Genomic DNA, 21,221 nt, shown 5'->3' with positions numbered 1-21,221 from the left:
AAATAAGCATGAAGGAGGAACAAGCAGTGGTAGTAGGCCAATTCTTCACATATAAGTGGTATAAATCCACAGAGTATTCCAACTGCTTCCATTTCACTGTAAACACTGCAATTTACACAGCCCATATAGTGACCGAAACCTGTTTAGCGGGACCCAGGCCACAGAGGACAAAACAAACCAGTATTCTAAAGGCAAAACCCATGGAACATCGTAAGGAAAGGGAACATCATACTTTAATACATTCTCCTATAGGTTATTTCAACCCTATGAGGGTCTCAGCCCACCAATGCTACAGATATTAACCCCAGGACTATGGTAAAAAAAAAAAAAAAAAACAGCATAAGCAGAAATTTGCTAACTCTGCATACTGCAAGTTGTCCATCAGTAGGTGACAAACCTCCATACTCCCAATGATTTAGCAAGAACACAATGATGAAGATGTATTTTCATATTTTCTTATAGGATGTTCTACCTCTATCGCTGCTCAAGAAAACATAACTAGGACAGATAAGACCTGAAATGCCTTCCCTGGTATTTTCTGAATGTAGGGATGAATACCTGCCATATAGAGGTGCACACAAGTATTTTTCCAACCACTGTGCAGTAACACTGCCTCACAAGACACATTGTTGATATGTAGGTCCTAGTCCTCATTCTTTGAAATCAAGTCCCAGATCATAAGTAAACAGAGCAAGCCATACCGTTTTAGAATCTAATCTTCCATATAAGCGCTCAGTTTATTGCTCCTGATTGGCCTGAACCAGACAGGGTCATAACGCATCTGTGCTTTCTTACTGCAATTGTCATAAAGAGGGCACTTCTGCTAGCCGTTCATGAATCTCCTGACCACACAGATATTTTACGTACCTGTACTCCTGGGTTCAAGGTCTCCAGAGATGCACATGCAGAATGAGAATTTATTTCAAAAAGTCAGAGGAGTGAGGGTAGGAAACATAGAATGAAGTGCCCAACAGATTATCTAAACTCTGATTATTGAAATCTTCAACTTCCTTCTATAATATCAAATAAAGTCCCCATGCTTCTTAATTGATCACTCCAAAACCTGTGTCCACACAGATCAACCACACTGTCACAGCTGGATTAATTTTCCTATAAAACTAAAACATCAACTTATTTTCACCTTGTGGTATCAGCTCTGGTGATAAAACTGCATGGATTATGGAAATGTCAACATTGTGGGAATCATCAAGACCATGCTCTCTTCTCACACAGACATCCTACATTCCATGGCTAAATGTAGAACGCTCTCCCAGCTGGAACAAAATATCAACAAGACTTCCCACCTTCCTGCAAAACATTGAAGACATCTTTATTCAAAAGGCACTTGACCTGTAACCTGCCACCCTTTAGGTATTTCTACTGTTTCTTCCCACTTCTTGCCTCCTGTACGTGCCATTTTAATTTGCCCTGGACACGGTGCCTACTCATCTCTGCACCATTCCTCTCTCCCTTTCTTTCTCTACTCCAAGTCTTAATTAACTTTTCATTACTGCTTGATCCACTTTTAGAACCAGACTCTGTGTCATTAGATACATGTTTGATGTTGGGTAATTGTTAGCTCAGAGTCCTCTATCTGCAAAGCTTGTTTCAAGGTAACCGAGACTGTCTCTTCTGTTAGTTTACTATAAAGTGCACTGAGACCTCTCTGGATGACTGGTTATATATATATATATATTCACTGAAAAAACCATAGGTTTCACACATGTTATAGTTAGCTGGACATTTTACTGATAAAAAACCAATGAAATTCCCCCGTTATAGTTACTGTAGGCAACTATAACTCACGCGACCGCAATCCTCTGCTGATGCTAATACTGTATTTAGACACTTATTTGCCCATGTCTTCTTCCATTAAATTTTAGCTATACATATATTACAAATATTTTTTTTTCATAAAGACACATATGTCATCAGCAGAGGATTACGGTCGCGTGAGTTATAGTTGCCTACAGTAACTATAACGGGGGAATTTCATTGGTTTTTTATCAGTAAAATGTCCAGCTAACTATAACATGTGTGAAACCTATGGTTTTTTCAGTGAATTAGCAAGGTTTTTTAAATGCTAATTCCTAACTATAACGTGTGTGAAACCTATGGTTTTTTCAGTGAATTTGTACGGTTTTTTAAATGCTAATTTATTTATGTATTATTTTTTATATATTTATTTTACAATAAACTACGTATTAAAAATTATTATTATTTTTTTTTTTGGTTTTCACCCTGCGAATTATTTTTTTTTTTTTGCAAAAAAAAAAATTTTTTTTTTGTGTTTTTCAGGGTGCGCGCACTGTGCGCGCACCCCCGCGATTTTTAAAAAAAAAAAATTTTTTTTTTGCCTTCGGGGTCCTTCAGGGACCCCCTGACAAAGGCTAGGGGGTCAGGAACTCTCTACCCTGCCCCCTTTTCACGTTCGCCACCTTCCTTTTTCACTCTCGCACTGAAAACAAACAAAATGGCGGCCGACACTTCCTGATTTCGACCGATTCGAACGTTGACTAACATGTAACCACCAATCAGAATTACGCTCGCGCACGTTAGGGTGCTCGCACGGTGCTCGCACGGTGCGCGCACCCTGCGCGCATATATATATATATATGCTTTTAAATGCTATTTTCTCCGGAAATACTGAACAGATTTACACCAGACCTACAAAAGGCACTTCCTTGACCTAGGGACTACCTCTCTGCCAAATTTTGAGTAATTCTGTTCAGCCGTTCGGGCTGTAGCTCGTTCTAAAGGTCCTATGGAAAAATGCATGGGAAAAACGCGTTTTGGGACCCCCCTTTTATCTCAGCCCCCGCTTGACGGATCCCCCCGAGACTTTCAGGGTAGGAGCGGAGCGTAGCGCCCCACCTATTTTGAGAAATTCGCGAGGATTCGTCGACCGGCGCCAAAGTTATTCAAAATAGAATGTTGAGGTTTTCCTATGGAAACGTGGTCCTAACTATAACTACCTACTGGCGACCGCCAGTAGGTAATATATATATATATCTCATGTAAAACAGATCTTTAAAAAAAACATTTGGCTGTGATAGTAATAGGGCATCAGAAATATTTGTTAATTTAAAGTACGAAATATAATAGGGCAAAACTAAGAAGGGGTGGTGTAAGCAGAGACAGAAGCAAGAGACTGTCTAAGGTTAGACATGTTTTTTAATAAGAAAGTTTTGAGTCCACATAAATAAGAACATTGCAGTGTGGTTTGAAATCTTTAAACAGATTATTGTTTTTTCTCGTCCCCAGACTGTCTGGATCGGTGCCGCTTAAACAAAGTAAGACATGCACAATAAGTCAGGAGGTGGTTAGTCTTTATCAATACCTTTAGGGACACTCATTGGGGCTTGTCTCACACTTGGCACCTCACGAGTATGGCAGCCTCCTAATTCCCCAACCCGCTTGCAGTGCTTAGTGTTCACACCATGTCTTTCCCGGGTTTACCACCTAGCCGAGTGAAGTCTAATGATCCTCTTCCCTTTGCCCATTTGTGAGTAACGTGCTTAGTTTCTCAAAGAGTGAACTTGTGTTATTAGTGCTCTGAACAATATGTTTTATTCTCTTGCCACCAGTCTGCCATTATTTGCATGCAGCCATAGGCACTTTGGGACTAGGGTCCTGGCTCTGAATATAAAGCAATCTGAGTGCTGTTTGTAGTTTGCAGGCATAGGTGCCATCCTGGGGTCGCACAGAATCTTCGGTTCTCCCTCCCTACACATTTGGTCTTTGCTCACTATTGTTCTACTTGGCACTTGTCCCCTTCAGTCTTGTCCTTCATTTTCTCTGACCCCTCCCTCCTCCAATCATTTCTTTGATCTTTTCATCGGGGTGCCTTCTCCAATCTCATCCTCAGTCCCCCAGCACTCCTTCTCCACTCTCTGCCATCTCCCCAAAGTACGGCTCCTTCCACTTCGACTCTACACCTCACACCAGTTGCCTAGGAAGGCAAGTTCTTGGAGTCTCCATGCTGCCATGTCTTTCGTAGCAGGTCCTTTCCCCTCTGGTGGGACATGCATGGATTCATTTAGCAAGTTCCAGGACACAGTTGGAAGCGCGTAATTCTCAAGATAAGTTTGTATATCTTACACTTAATCTAAAAATCCAACAAAGATTTTCAAAAAAAGAAAAGAAAAATAAAGAACACTTTCTATCAATTGGCCTAACTAAGCAAATCAATTTACTGAATTCTTCTTAGGGGTACTTTTTGTCAGTTCCCGAACAAATAATAGATTGTTCTCCAACTAAAGCAAAAAATGGATTTACAATTGGAATTTGACAAAAGTGTGGTAGGTCGGTGGGCCTTTTTTAGGTCAAGCCTGGGCAGCGCATTGCGCTGCCCTGCGAGGCATGCTGTATTCAGGTAGGAACTTAATGTAGCGACCACTCTCCGCCCATATTTTTCATGGACTTGTGTTGTTGTCCACTGTGGTTGTTCATTGGTCAAAAGACTTAGTAGTCCCTCCTTAGTACCACCTTGTCTCATTTTTTAACCTCTCATGGCGGCACCCCCGGTTACGTGTTTTGTTACTTGGTAGCCTTTAATTACAGCCTCCGAGTAATATTTTCTCAAATAGTTTAGTCATGCCTGCTGTTTCAGACAGGACACGCTTTCTACTGATGCTTTTAAAAAAAAATTATAGCACGGGATGAACGCATTTGCAATGCAATAGGTCTTACATTTGCAAGAGATTAAGCTATTGGCCTTGTAAATAACAGTGCCTTTTATTCATCTGTTTTAAAAACACGTACATAAAAGGCATTGTCATTTACAATGCTAATAGCTCAAACTCTCGTAAATGAAAGACCAATTGCATTGCAAATGCTTGTTGTCAACAGTCCTGGGGCAGTATCCCTGGTAGGGAATGTTAAACCAGTAGTAACCCAGGCCTCAGATACTGCTGCACTCCAAAAGGGTACCCAGCAATATATTTACTAAAGGTTGGCTCTACCAGGGTAGCAAGGCAAGCAGGCAAGTCTTACTCCAGGAAGTGATAGGCTTGCAACTTAGATATACTTGAACACAAATGTAACACTTAATCCAATATTCAGTCTGTGCCGCTTTACTTATAAGTAGCTATAGTAGAGCAGTTAAAATAAGAAATTAGAAAAACTGAAAAAAACAGGCCCTAGAGCTTTTTAGCACCAAGATAAGACTTGTGCAGTTTTGTAGCATTTGCATGAATTAAAGCACTGTAATATGGTAATCTATGGGACAAGGTTTCCTATGGGACAGACTGCAAGCTCTTGGCCCTCCCTGGAAGGCTCTGGGTACATGCTGTGAACAATTTATCTGAACGAGTCAACATAGCAGAAGAATGTGACAATTGCATCATTGTGCTAGCTTGTGTCTGGCCTGGGCCCAAGTTTGTCGGCGACCCTGAATTCAAGGGAGGTCATCTCAGTACAGGGATCAAATCGGAGGTTGCCGAGTGCTCATAAACTTCTGTTTAAACATATCCTGCGCCTTAAGAGCTTTTCGTATTTTTTTACCACGTGCTGTCATCGGGAACGGTCGGTTTATTTATTCAGAGCGTTGCTGCGGGCTAAAGTATCTTTGGTCAGTTGATGTTCTAAAGTTATTTTCAGCTCGTGCACATGGATTGAAAACACCGAAACCATAAGTGTTTCTACTGTATGTAAAATAACAGCAAAACTTTTCTAATGATTGGCACTGGCATGATTATTTAATCATATAAACATAAAAGATTATTCTGTACTGCAGGGAATAGGTCTTTAACATAAACGTTTAGATGCCCTCTCAAGGATTAAAGACTGCCATTTTGATTACGATAGCTTCGCCTTCCTAGAGCTGAGCATGCGCTCAGTAACACACACTGATAAAAACCAACACAGCATCGAGAAAAATGCAACACAAGCAACAACTGCACCATATGTGGTGCACATACAACACGGAAAACCGGAAACTGTAGGCTCTGTTCTTATATGTATGGGAATTATTTTCCAAGCACTCTGGAGATCTTTTTTTACCTTCCCATTCTACATCTTTTTGGTGAACCAACGCATCCCCCCAATAAAGCTCCAAAATCGTCATCAATCTCTTTTTTTTTTTTTTTAAATTGACCATAATTTTAAATAGTGTCAATTAAAACGCACTTTCTCCCTCTCATTGTTGAATAGAAATTGCAAGTGTACATTAAACAAGCTGCATGATTAAAATAAATATTTTTCTCAGTTCCTGCATCCATCAATGGTACACACAAACTATGTTTCACAGTGGGTTCAGAGGTGAGAAGCTGACGTGTCAGACGCTTGTTGATGAAGTTCCAAGGAGCTAGGGGGTTGTGTGATCATTTCAAAGACATCCATTAAGTACTGGACTGTAGTACTGTGGGGAGCCAAAAACTAGGCTACTCTAAAAATAATACGTGACTGCTTCTGATCAATACGAATGGAGTGTGATCAACTATAGAAGGTGCTGACACTGAGGAGATATCTTCAGCTCTTGCTACACAAACCCCTAATTTGAGCCCCACTGAGTTTGTCCGAGGCAGCCAATATTCTCCCAGAAACTCTAGAGCCCAAAATGATTTAAACGTTTAAAAACTGGGAACCCAACAAGCATTGGCAAAGCCAATAGAATAGAGGTATGGCGTACAGTGTAGTGGTAAAGAGTGGCGTGCAGTGGCGCAGTGTCATTGAGTGGCATAGAGTGGCACTGTGTGGAGTGGCATCAAGTGACGTAGAGTGGCATGGCGTAGAGTGGCATGGCGTAGAGTGGAGTGGTGTGGTTAAGAGCAGAGCAGTTGCGTGGAGGTTTCTTTGGTTACCAGGACATTCACGTCACCAATGCACAGCAGGTGCCATCTTTAACTGTTGTCAAATACATGATTAAGTGAGCGTCTCCCGACAACTAAGGTCTTTCAAGCATACTTGACTGTTTATAGCAGGACACTACTGAAGCACCTACACTTCTACAAGCGACAGTTTGCGATGGTGGAATCCACAAAGTCCCACATCGTTATGGCAGTCAAACTCTAGAGCTCTGTGGCAGACTGCCATAGAAATGTGGTTCCATGGAGACTGGCTAGCTCTGTCCATCACCAGAGCACTTTATTTAAAACAATGGCAAGCACAAAAGATTATTTCATTGCCATTGACCCACACCTCACAATCCAGCATCTTATTTTATTCCTCCCATATTGTAATGCTAAAAGAATTATCCCTGTAATTGTTTTTTCCTTAACACTTTCCATTACACCTGTTGATTTTCACATAAGATTCAGGACTAGATATTTTTGGAAAATAACCCTTTTTCTTACAATTCTTCTCTAATGCCAGAATGTGAAACCCCCCCTTTCTTAGTCTCTACTACTTCCTTCCAACTTATCCCCTGAACAAGCAAAATTCAGTGCCATGTAGTTCCTATAAATAATATACAGGATCTGCGCGTTTAGACAACATACAGTGTAGGATTGGTGTCAGACGGACTCTGATCACCCCCACCGGGTATGTTGGCCTTCTTGTACCAACTAGCTCACAGTGTCACTATACTTTCCTCTTACTAAGGAGGGAATAGTTCTTGGCACAATTTAAACAAAAGCCTCTTCTCAACAACTGATTAAACTATGGGGAAAATCTCCACAATAAATGTACAACAGCAACCATGTACCACAGAAATGGATTTATAATTCACAGTTTTATTAATCAAATAGTTTGTACATTATTTTTGTATTTATAATTTTCTCTTTAGTAACATACATTTGCAGACACAAATAATCATGTGTTGATTTGTTCAAATAAGAATCAAAATTCAAAATGTGAGACACAAACCGAACATTAATAATAAACACATATTTCATGTTTGGTAACAAAACCACCAGACAATACAAACACCCTATGCAACAAAAAATCACTTATAAAAACATATAGTGATACATTTCAGATATATATACACATTAAAATAGAAATGTAACCAAAAAGGACAACAAATAGAACAGAGAGAAGCGCCGACGCGCGTTTCGGAGAAGGATCAAAAGACCCACAATGCCTTCGTCAGGGCGCAACAATCCTTTAGTAGTTCGTGTCAATTTAATTCCCAACTTGTTCCAGAGTCTTATTCAGACGGGAGAGTTATTTAACAATTCCTTAGAGGATATGAATTAGTACTTGTTTAAACATTCTGTGGAAACAAGGAAAACATATTGTAAGATAACCTAATGGATACAATACAAACAACTAGATGTTATCTATGAGGGAGCCTGCAACACCAGAAGGAAGCCAATACATCCCAAAGACAAGAAGTAGTGAAATAGATAACACCACGTGAAAGTTGAAAATAAGTGCATCAGCCTTAAACAGATTTACCGAGGAAAAAAGGATCTTGTGAGTGGAAAGGGGAGTATGTGAATGAAGAAGAAAAAAAGAAAATAAAGAATCATAAGACGGAACCTACTTAGTAACAAGTATAATAGGGGCACCGCTTCATGTAAAGAATATGGCCAACCAATTACTTTTTAGGGTATTTCCGCACAGCGACGGGCTGAAACAAGGAAAAATACAAAATATACTCTACAGTCTTAATGGGAAGGGTTATCATACATTTACAAGTCCAATCATGAAGTTGAATGAATAAGGATGGTGACAAAACTGTGAAAAAGGCTATGGGTAGAAAGAAGGATATCCGATAAAAGTGTCAGAAAAGAATTAAAAACATCAGACTACCAACCTATGAATAGGAAGATAAAGCTACAGATGGTACTATAATCCTGGTACAAATCGGAACGTCTAGATCGGACGCCAGAAAAAACTAAAAGGAAACGAGAGTAATTAGAGAAAGAAGATGGCCACAATGACTAACAAAATAGCACTAAATACGGGACCCCTACTTACTGAAGAGCACTTGGAATACGAATGCCAGGTCAATTGCAATTATTTAAGAACGGTCACATCCCAGGCTAGAGAGTAGGTATAGCGGTATGTGTGGATTAACCCTAAAATAAAGAAAAAGCTCTAAGCAATAGAGAAACAAAAAAAGTATAAATATGCAAAAAAACGAACGTTTAAGCATCGCGGATATCTTTCTTACCTACAAGAGGATAGATGTGACTACAACCAGGTTCCAAGAGAGCGGTGTCCAAGAAAGCGTTGTCCGTGTATAAGGACCCACCTGACACGGATAGACGCCACTGGTGATATATATATGAGAAATCACCCGGGAAAATAGGCAGGAGATAAGGGGCGCAAACAACGTGCAGCTGATAAGTCCAAAGGAAATGTGATGGAAAGCAAAAGAAAAGCGCGAGGTTACACAATGTATAGAAACCTCAGCGTCAAAGCGTGGCCGCCATGTTGGAGAGGTTAAAGAGTATAAAAATAAAAAAGGGATACAGGTATAGAAGCGTACCGATAACGATCTTAGTAAAGGGTACGAAAATAGATATTAAACACAGAATATGTAGCGAAAAGCTACTGAGAGAATGAAATAAAACATGCATCCAAGTAAACATAAGTGGGAGAATAACTAGAATATGTAAAGATGAACGAAGAACCTAAATGTCAAGGAAAGACCGCCATGTTGGAAGAAGTAACAAAGAATGAATGATTAGATGAAGGTGTAAGGTAATACAAGGTAAGTACGAAGTATGTTCCAACAACAGATTGCAGAGCTAAACGGGATGGAAAGAAAGCAACTGCTAGGTGTATATATAAAACACGGCGAAAACAGATGTTAAAAGTAGTGAGTGACCAAATATAATAATGGTCGGCCAGATCAAAACTAACAGGAAGAATGTTTTAGCAGGTTTACAGAAGCGCATTTTCCCAAGGGATATGCTCATTCAGGCCAAAGACAGCTGTTTGGAGAGTAAACATCCAAAATACTTCTCTTTTTTTCCTTAATGGCTCAGTGTTTTTATCTCTTGGAATCAGTACTTTTTCTACAATAATCCATTTTATATCCTCAATTTTGTGATTTTTGTCAAGCCAATGTTCAACTAGAGGAGCCCCTCTACGCTTATTCCTGATTGAAGATTTATGTTCACTCAATCTTGTTCTAAATTCCCTGCCTGTCTCTCCTACATATCCTTTATTGCAGGGGCAGAGAATAAGGTAGATAATGTTAGATGATCTGCAATTGGTCATTTCTGTGAGATGAAATTTGGACTTACCCCATTCAAGTACACTGGATGTAATGGCAGACTCACAGGCGTGGCAGTTGCCACACCTGTGGTTGCCTAACACCGGGTTATTGCCAGTGATGGATTTTTGTATCCACTTATTGGTGTTATTAAAGTGGGATTTCACTAGAGAGTTGCGTAAATTCTTGTTCCGGCGAAACGCAAAGATAGGTTTGGGCATATTATAATTAGGGTCCCCTGTGTTAAGAATATGCCATTGCGAGCCAATGATTTGACGCAATTTGTTATCAAAGTTGGAGTGACGAGTAACACATACAAGTTTTTGTTCTTCAGTATGGGTTCTTTGTTGTAAAAGAGCCTCCCTGTTATAATATTTGGCTCTTTTGTACGCGTCTCTTATGACTATGTGGGTATCCTCGTTTGAGTAATTTACCTCTAAGGTCATTGGCATGAAGTTCAAAATTGGCCATGGTAGTACAATTCCTACGCAATCTTAGGAATTGACTGAATGGTATGTTGTCTTTTTGATTACGTGGGTGATAACTTTGGTATTGTAGGATGGTGTTTCTTGCCGTGGGTTTGGTATACAGTGACACCTCAATTTTGCCTTCTATGTTTTGGATCCATATATCCAGAAACTCAATCTGTTCCTTACTGATATTAGCGCAGAATTTAAGATGGCTATCACAAAGGTTAAGCCAAAGAATAAATTCTTGAAGTTGTTCTTCAGTGCCACTCCAAATAAAAAAGATATCGTCAATAAATCTGCTCCAGTGTTGAATATTTTCAAAAAAAGGAGCAATTTCATTGAAGATACAGCGCTCTTCAAACGACCCCATATAGGTGTTGGCAACATTGGGTGCAGAGGCTGCTCCCATGCTTACACCATGGATCTGTTTATAGATAATATTGTCAAATTCAAAGTAGTTTTCATTGAGAACGATAGCAAGACATTCTAGAATAAAAAGTATGTCTTCAGTGTTACTGTTCTTTTCCAATGAACTTTTGACTGCCTCTAGGGCTCCTTTCTGCGGGATGTTTGTGTATAAGGCTTCTATATCCATAGAAACCAAAAAATCTGTATTGGAGTTAAACAACAAACCCTCAATGTTGCCTATTAGGTGGCCTGTATCCTTGATATATCCTGGTAGGGTGCTGACCAAAGGATTTAAAAATTTATCTACGTATTTGGATAGGGGTTCTGTGATGGAACCAATAGTGGATACAATAGGTCTGTATGGGGGATTAACTGTGTTTTTATGCATTTTTGGTACTCCATAAAGGACTGGAATATTAAAATACTGTTTATTAAGATAATCAAATTCTTGTTGACAGATAGAGCTTCTATCCAGAGCTCTCTGCGTAATAACCAGTATTTCTTCTTGGATTCTCTTGCTTGGATATGAGTTGACTTTGTGGTAGTGTTCAGGGACTTGTAACATTTTGAGCATTTGTGTTTTATAATCTGTACTATCTAAGAGTACAATCCCGCCTCCTTCATCACACGGTTTGATTGTGATTTGTTGATTCGACGATAAATCTTTCAGAGTCCTATATTCCTCATAGTTCAAATTGTATATAGGTTTAGGTACAAATTTAATGGAGTTTTGTATTTTGGTGTAGACACTCTTCTCAAAAATACTAATAGTTCTTGGCAACCATCGAACATGACAACCCTGATCCCTCAGGACCATGGAAACAATATACTACCTTTCGCTCTGCCACTCGTGCTTACTTAGTCTGTCTCAGAGGGATACACCGAATAAAACAAGCTGGGCGTTTTCAATAAACATTTATTGAACAATGGTTATTCTGGTGTAGAATAGATGTGCTGCAACAACCGTTAGACAGTATAAGATATAAATGATTAACAGTACTATAAAGGTAAAAGGATGGTATAGTTCTACCATCTTACTAAAATCATGAATACATTCAAGTATATAAAACATATGATAAAAGATGCGCACTCCTACGATGCCTCCCTAACTAGATGTACCTAAGAGTACCTAGCATGGGTGTAAGTGTTAAGCCAAGAATTCATCTAGGATTTAGTCAACCCCATTACCCGAGGTGGGACTATGGGACCCCGTCCTGGTCTCGAGCTGGACACCCCGCGAGGGATGATAGACCACTGTGTCGGAAGGTGCTCCCTATCCCCCTGGGAAATCCCCCGGACTCACCTTCCTCGTCCCCCTCTTCTGTCCCTCAGCCCCCGGAGGTCAGAACTGGATCACCCGACTCGGAGAAGGAAGTATTTCCTGAGCCCTGGCCATTTAATGAGAAACTCTCCTCTCCATTGGAAGGCACCACCCCCTATGACGTCGCCGGTTCGGATTGGCCGAATTGGGAAGGCAGGGAGCAGGACACGGAACAAGAGAAGGACGCGGAGACGAGAAGGGCGCGCGAACGCCGGTGCAGAGATGAGCGGAAGGAGGAGGAAAAACCAGCGGTGACCAAGACAGTCGAAGGACGTTTATCGGAGGACCCCGGAGGTTGGACACACGCAGCGCCCCGCCAGGGACCCGGAGGTTCCTGGCTTCAGCAGGTACGGGAGCGCTTCCTGGGGTCAGGGCGACGGGTGTTGGAGAGTTCGGGGGACGCCTCCTGAAGTAAGCAGACGGTTCATCTGCTGCTCATACCCTTGTGTCGCTTCAAAGGTGGTGGTTTAGGTCCGTACCCCCTGCACACCCTACTCGCTACGGTGCTCCCACACGCCCTACCCAACCACCTTCAAACGTGCCTGAATCTAAGGCTGTTTCCTTTTGTTTCTTTTCATGCTGAACATCCAGAGTCCCTTCCGGTGAAAACAACTGGTGAACACTCTGAAGCCTAGAAGAAGGACGGAGACGAGGAGTCAACCCCCAGCCCTTTCACCAGTGCTCAGCAGATCCAAGATAACGAAGTCCTCTGTTGTAATATAGAATAAAACCACTACTCGCTAAACCAAATCCCATCCGCCATCGTGTTTCCTTCACCACATCCCGACACACTGCGAGCTGGAGTGTCTGCATGCAGGAACCGCAGCATCTCTGGTCAGTGTGTTGGCCGTGAAGTCTCGATCTCCTCTAACTGTCTTAGCAAGATGTGTTGTAGATATACCCATAGGTCTCCCCAGGGGTCCTACCTTGCTGTATTATTGTGTCAGTCCCTGTAAACCGTGACAAGTGTAATGTAGGGGGAGAATATTGTTGAACGGTAAGGAGTTTACCGAGGCCTATATTATAGAGCCTATATGAAATAGAACAGCAGCAAACAGAAGAAAAAAAAACGAGGAAAAGTAAAGGTATTTCTCCTCGTTTCGCCTCCCTTACACCTCCCCTGGGAAAGCATAGGAATCAGACACATTCTCAGGTTTACAAAACCTTGTAAATCTGGGAATGCATCGTGTTCCATGGATGTTGCGTTGGAACACCCACAGCAACACCCATGAAATGCCCCTTTAACGCAGAGTAATGCATGAAAGGAGGCCATATTTACAAGGCCATGAAAAGCCATGCAGGGTGGCTTTACGTGGCCTTGTAAATATGGGCAGGCACACTGTGCCTCCAGTGCGTAAAACAATTGCAGCGGCGCAATGGGCTTGTAAATAAGCCCCAGAATGTATTTAATGCGTGCCACTAGTATGTGGCCTAGTGGACAGAGCTGTACAATACTAAGCTGGGCCTTTCACATTTTTACATTAAGAAAAAGACATATTGGTTAAATCATACACTTTGAAAAAAGATAAACCTGTGGCACTATTTATGTAATATATGTGCTAAAATGTTCAAGTGGGAAAAAGCATGTGTAGGGATGAGGTATGATTCAAGGAACACAAAAGCACATTTTATTTTTACTAACAAGAGGTTTGTGCCCGGTAAACATACCATGGCACAATTTGGATTTATGGCTGTAGAATCTGGTATAAGTAGTATTTTCACTTCACACCGGTTAACTTTCAGCCCAATTAATTCCAACCAAGATTCTATGGCTTTGAGACCTATGGAAACTGAAGAGAATTGCTCTGCGTTGCCCAGTTACACACATGTAGATAAGGGTTTGGTCCTTGTAGGAGTGAAAAAGTAGGTGGGTCCTCTTAAAATAGGTCTACGATGCATTGAATGGTATGTTAAAAAGGGGGTAAGTACACATGACAGGATAGAGGATAACTTAGAATTCGGCGAGTTATGAATAATTTGAACCCTGGTCAAATACAGTGACCGCTGTCTAGCAGCGGTCTGAAAAGGATCTTGGTCCACTGAAGCAAATGTGGCAGAGGGGCTGAACAGTATATGTCTGCTTAAGGAGCCTGGACGTGCTGTGCCGAACAGACTGTTCCAAATAGTCACTAGTGGTGTCTCGTGTATGTGTTGTGGGTGGAACCTGGATTGATAAGATTCCGAGATGCCATCTAACTCAATGTAAAGACTAAAGCTGGACTGTCAGTGCTTGTTCTAGAGAGGTCTGCAATGGGCAGGACGGTATTATTGGAATTTCCAAAGCACTTTTCCTAATTTTATTAGAGATAATAGAAATGTTATGTTAATTTGTAGAGCGCAGCTAATCACTCGTGAGGGAATCCGGGCGCTGAGTATGGCAGTCCTGAGGTCGGAGGAGGAGGAGATCATGCCTGTTTAGTCTGGAAGAGCCATATCATGAGGTTCCTTTGGAAGTCCATGAGTGGGAGGCGGGGGGGTTCTGAGGTGTATAGGGAGATGGTTCCAGGTCTTGGCTGCAAGAAACGAATAGGGGCATCTTCAATCAAGATTCTGGTATGATTAGAGTAAATATGGAGAAGAGCCCATGGTAAACAGGAAAACAAACAATTAAATAAACTAGCTTATATCAAGTTAGTACACGAAAAGTCAACATTTTAAATTAATTGATTCATCAGTTTAAAAGAAAACCACAACTATTGAGGAGAGAGAGAGACATACAGACAGGAGATGCCATACATAGATGAGAGCCCAGCAGATAAATGTCAAAGTGTTGTTACAAAATACTCTTCTTTTAATACATATAATAAAGAGCTATATTTATGTACCTCATTAATAACCTATCAACCCATGTGTCAAATGAGAGAAAAGAAGGAACAGCAATATTCCGGCAATGAAACAGCAGGATTATCCAAGGCTCAGAGAATGCATCAGGGGGCACAGAAATAGAAACGGCAGACAATATGCAAGTAACAGGGTTATTGGTCAACAGTTGGTTGGAAAAGAGAGACTTCTTGAGTGGGATGTTAGATCGAATAGTAAAAGATGGGGATGAAAGTTGCTCGAAGATGGATGGGAGAGTATTCAATGGAAATCTAAGATGTTCTGAGTGCAATAGAGCTCAGCAAGAATACATGAGTGTGCATTAAACAAGTTGCCTGATTAAAATACATATTTTTCTCAGTTCCTACATCTATCAATGGTCCACACAACCAAGTTTCACAATGGGTTCAAAGTTGAGAAGCTGCCGTGCCTGACACTTGTTGATGAAGTGGCCAGGGGTTGCGTGATTATTTCAAATACATCCACTGAGACCCTTTAACATTAGCTTCACACTTTAACCAACACCGGCCTTTTCAATTGCATGGAAACTAGTTAACGTTGTGCATACAGTTATAAAATTATAAATATCTAGAAAAATGCAGTTTACCAAACAATATACAACTCCTGTCAATCGGGCCTAACATGAATTATCACAGTGAAAATCCCCTGGATTTGTCAGAGCAGACTGCCAACACCAAAACCCTTTCCTACTACGGTAATCTACTAGATTACATGCAACAACAAAAAAACTTGTCTATGGCCTGCAACGCAATGTGATAACAACCATTAAAATGCTTACCAGCTTTAACATATTCTTTTCACAATAAGCTAGACCAAATGCCTTTCATAATAAGCAGACCAAACTTATGGCATCAGACTTAACGTTTTTAGTGCTTCAATGAGGCATTTAACTCTTGCTTGGCGTGGCGAGAGGCCGTGCACACCTCTGTAATAAGGACAGAGATTACCCTGACCCCCATGCAAGGGTGAGCAAAGGCATGGTTCCCAACGTTAGCAGGTGACCACCAGTGCATCCTCCATTACGTGCCTTCTTCCCAGATCACTGGATGGTTTAGTATATATTATAGTTTGTTTTGAGCACTATACTGAGCAAGCAGCACTAAATATAGATCTTGAAGGAGGCCAGGCCGCAACACCTTTGTTGAGGGTAATAGGCTGAAAAATGTCACTAGAACGTGGGTTTAATCTTTCCCTGCAGTGCCTTGTTTTAAATGCTGGTCCAGGAATGCACTAATAAAGGTATTTGCGGAACCTGTAGCTAGTTTTAACTATCACTGGTTTCATGTGGTTTGCTCTGCTGCCCTCATCACCCTTAGCTCACTCTAATGGTATTTATTATACCTCCCCTAAACCAACCCTGAGCTCCGCCCTCTCAGAGAGGCAGTTATGACCCTTACCTTGACAAGGCATCACGGTGCTAGGAGGTTCCAGATGATGAAGCATGCCACCTATGGTGGGTGAGGGAAATCGTCCTTCAAAAGAGATATTCCATTACGACTAGGTCGTCAGCTTTAGTAACAGTTTTGTAAACCTAGGGGTTTCTTTTGTGGGCCAGTTGGCCTATAACTTGTCACCATAACCAACTCAAGCCTACAGTTTTGAGTACGAGCTTTTCGACAAAGGAACCATCAGGCTCACAGTCATAAAATTAGAAAGCTATACAAAATTACAGTTTTTTTAAGGAAAATACTACCTTTCCTACAACAGCCTAACAAGAATTCTCAAAGAGCAAACCTTCTGAACCATAGTTCACCACAATGGGTGACCAACACCCAAACCATTGCCTACTACAGAAATTTGTGAGAGTCCATGTACCAAAATACCTATCTGTAAGCTTTAATATAAACTAATAACAATCACACTTAAATGCCTATTGACGTTAACATATACTTTTCACAATAAATATATCAGGCCTAGTACCCTTATCATAATATTTAATAATAAAGCGACCAGGCCTATAGCTATGATCATTGGCTTGCCACTATAACCAGCTCAGTCCTACTGTATCAAGTATAAACTTTGCCACAAGCCAAAAACTGCAATACAAACAGTCTTGTAAAGACTTGGAAGCACACAAATTTGGCCAAATCAAAACTTGAACTCTTGGCTACCAACATGTGGGCAGAGTCAAAGCCCCTCTATTCTGGTAGTGCTTTTTAAGCCCTTTTTTAGGATAATCTTGTAAGGTAATTTCTTAAGTCATCATTATTATATATATCTTGTATGCTGACCTCGCAACAAAATGTCACTCAACTTGTCTCACATGACACGTGTAAATGTTACACACAAGCACACTCCTATCATGGAAATGTAACACAAGCACACTACTATCATGGAAATGTAAAATAAAAACAGGCCCAAAACATGCAGTCCTAACTAACCTTATCCTAAACTTTTGGAATTACAGAATCCAAACACTTCCGGGTCACCACAGCCTATATAACTTAAATGGGACGGTTCTTCAAAAAACTTCCATGAAATACGTGACACACACTAGGGGACGGTGCATCTTTTAGGAACGAAAATGCATGGACGCATATTTACAGTGACACTCTTTAAATTAAAATCACACCCACAACAGAGGTAGATTTTAGCTGTGTGGGCGAGGGACATCAAATTACTCAGCAAAGGCTTTGTTTAGAAACGGGGCCGGCTCTAGGGCGGTGCGATCGGTGCGACCGCACCGGGCGGTGACTTGGGGTGGGGGCGTCATTTTTGAAAATGTGTATTATCATTTTTAAAGCACCTGCTGCTTCGTTCCTGGCCTCCAGCAACTTTCAGACATTAATTACATGTCAAGAGAAGTCCGGTGATTAATCGTCTTTCTGGAAAGAGACCAGAGGGTTGTCTAGTGGAAGTTTTGGCTCATCCTAAGATAGCACAGAGGGTTAAAATGCCTGCTGCTAAGAACGTGTACCAAGCAGATAATGAAGTGCATATAATGTAAATAGGTCAGCGGGTTACTGCTTCTGTAAGAGAGCTCCTTTTGTTACTTGTCGTTTAGAAGTCAAAATCCTAATATAGAACATTGAGCTATTAACTGTCATCCTAGAGCTGCTGCAAACTGCAAGGTATATGTTAGAGCTATATGTTTTTTTGCCCAGTCTTTCATTATCCTAATCTTGTGAAAAGGGTCCATTTGGGTAGAAAACAATTCTTATTATGAAAGAGAACCCCGAACAATGATGTTACCTTTTAAATTCTGAATTTGTGCCTTTCCTGAATAAGAACTTTAACTATATTGCCTACCTGTATCGAAGACATGTCACTCCTACACAACACCTTGAAGTACCGTCTGATGTAACATTTCCTATACACTGATTTACACATATATGAGTGTCTCTGTGCAATGTGTGTGGTGTAAAGTGCTCTGGCACCTTGCACTAGTATGAGTGGGGCTATAAAACTAAATGAATCTGATAAACAGTGGTTATGGAGACTTGAGAGGCACTTTTAAAGGGTGCTAGTGAGGGAATCAGTGGCAGAGGTGGTCATTGGAGGGCGGAGGGGGGGGCGCCAACAGACGTTGCACAGGGAGCCACCAGTGCTAAAGCCAGCCCTGTTTAGAAATGAAGGGGCATGCATACTCGGTGGATGCAACGCCGAGGCTGGCTGGGGATCAGACTGTGGACCCTAAGGGGGCAAGAGCTGAGGCAGGGGGCGGGTATCACTGCAGGCTACAAAACCTACCCTCCGATACGTATCCTACTGGGGGTCCAAAAAAACATGACAAAAAACCCAGCTTTCGTAATACTTCTGTTATGGTCAAGCCAGATTCGCCATTAAGCATTGCAATCACAACAGGCTAGTGAAGAGCAATCACTGCGAGCTAGTAAGGAGCAGCCATTGCAGTAAAAGGACTTAACCGTGCGCTTACAGTGACCCGCTCCGATCCGTGCACAGTGAACGCGATCTTGCCCCTTACCTGCTACTCGCCTAGTATCCCGCCGCCCCTGCTTGCTTCTTCAAAACACGTGCTTTTGCACAGCAGACCACAATCCTTCAGCGCAGAACTAGAGTACCTCCCCGAGAAACACGTCTAACCACGCCCACAGACTGAACTACGCTCTTAGCTGTACCCCCGGGGTACCAGACAAAGTTAGCAAAGATACCATATAAAAAATTCACTCAAACTACCCCATCTACCGTACATTGAGTCCTCGAAATAGGCTAATTTGTTATTTGAAATCTAGTCGTAGAATATCAGCGAAAAGTGCAACTTTCTCCAGAACAGTCAAATAGCTTTTTTGGCTTTTCGGTCTTTAAATCTCGAATATTTTGGAGGAAGTTATTATTTTTCCCACATAGTTTAAATCAGCGTTGTCCTGAAATGCAATTTAGTCTGTTAGATCATTCCTAGCAGTTGCTGCCTCCAGGACGCAATTTAATCCGAAATAAATACTAGGACTACCCTAGCCTCCACGGCCCTCTCCGAAATGATCACGTTTAGACCCGCGTGCACCATGCAATGGAACGTTTAAAGTCACGTCCTTTCTCGTGACAAGTTCTGCTAGATCATTTTCTTGCCGCTTGTTGTTTATATTGCCGGAAGGAACGAAGTTGTCCTAAAGATCTAGACTGTTGATCTGCTGTCTGGGCTTCCATGTTTAAGGCACATTACTGCTAAGCAGGAAACATCTGTGGAATGCTAACTTTTTCCACTGCAGAAACCTGCCTTTGTAGATGAAACTGACCTGACAGTGCTGCTCCCCGTTGCAGAGTTAGGAAAGCAACTACAACTGTTGTTTAAAATGTTTTTAGTATAGTTTGTAAACTTGAATTTGTCATGTACCAAGGTATGATATCTGTCTGAGTAAAGCACTGGCAAGGCACCCAGTGGTGTAGCTGCTGGAGTGGGGTTTTCTTTAAAAATCGTATACCCTCTCCATTTTGCATGTTTAGATTAAAATGAATAATTAATTAATAGTAATTGTACTAATAGTTTGCTGTGTGAATTGACCAACATTACTAATATAAGAAATACACGTGGGAACTGCATTTGCATGGCCTAATTAATGATGTAAAGTAATTTTCGTATGCATATTAATAATAGACAATCAGAAATTGCATGATTATATGTTGCTTTCGTGATGTATTTGTGATTTGTGCTTTATTAATGTGAATATAACCCGCATTAAGTGTTGCTTCTGCTAGATAAATACATACACATATGGGTATTAGTAAGGGAATAACAGATTATTAATCATTATCATGTATTAATTACATTTTTGTGTTTCTTTGCTTAAGTTGACCATTTGGTGGCCACAAAATGGCCGACATCCCTATCAGACGAAATTGACTTCATTTGTGAGCATCTCTGGGTGAAGTGCGCATGCGTCGCCATCAGCTGCAGTAGCCTTTGGACGACCCTAACTCAACTGTGCCACCCAAGGACACACCGGGCTTTCGGCCAGCTGCTCTGAAAGAAACCATGAATAGATACTATTGCGTGGATTGGAACTATATCTAAAGACACATTATATGTATGGGAAAGAAGTCGAACAATTTAAACGGACCAATGAGAGTCGTTCAAAATATCATTTGTTACACTTTGGAATGTAATTTTACTATAAAAATGGTAGAATAGAGAGGATGTAAGGCGAGACCCTTCAGAAGATTTTCGATTTCCTGACGTTATGCTGACGGAGAGGACGCTGACACTGCAGGACAGCTGTTTCCTAAGACTCTGACAGCATGAACTGATGACCAAGATTCTGACTTAGAATGCGACTTTTAGCCAGAATAGGTAACTATGATGATCTATTTGCTTGATTAAACCAGAGAGTCGAATTTCAATTGTTTAGATAAAATTCAATATTCATTACAAGAACTGTGTTGGGTCGTTATTATTTGAGAAAAAGTATTTATGTAAATGATGTTATAGATTTTGTTATCACTCCAACCTGCAGCTAGTAGATCCATGGCCTATTCATGGTAGGAGTACTAAAGGTGAAGTTTAGATCTTTATGAATAGGGATATGTAAGTACTCTCTTCCATTACAGCGAGTGGAACAATCACCTCCTTGAAACAGGTTATTAGAAGGATGTATGTTGGTGTTATGGGCCCCAC

At 41.1% G+C, this 21,221-nt stretch overlaps 1 protein-coding gene across 1 annotated transcript in view; it reads right to left on the bottom strand.

Moving 5' to 3' along the window:
* Positions 1 to 19,198, bottom strand: part of GART (phosphoribosylglycinamide formyltransferase, phosphoribosylglycinamide synthetase, phosphoribosylaminoimidazole synthetase) — a 250,057-nt gene extending 230,859 nt beyond the window's left edge. Inside the window, exon 1 of the mRNA XM_085621375.1 lies at positions 19,077 to 19,198. The gene's annotated coding sequence lies outside the window, so the exon portion shown is untranslated. The remainder of the gene's footprint in view (positions 1 to 19,076) is intronic.
* Positions 19,199 to 21,221: the final 2,023 nt, after the last annotated feature.

Source organism: Triturus cristatus, chromosome 8 (genome assembly GCF_964204655.1).
Source record: "Triturus cristatus chromosome 8, aTriCri1.1, whole genome shotgun sequence".
NCBI classification, from domain to species: domain Eukaryota; kingdom Metazoa; phylum Chordata; class Amphibia; order Caudata; family Salamandridae; genus Triturus; species Triturus cristatus.
The sequence above is the reverse complement of the archived record's forward strand: the minus strand, read 5'-3'. Positions and strand labels throughout refer to the sequence as shown.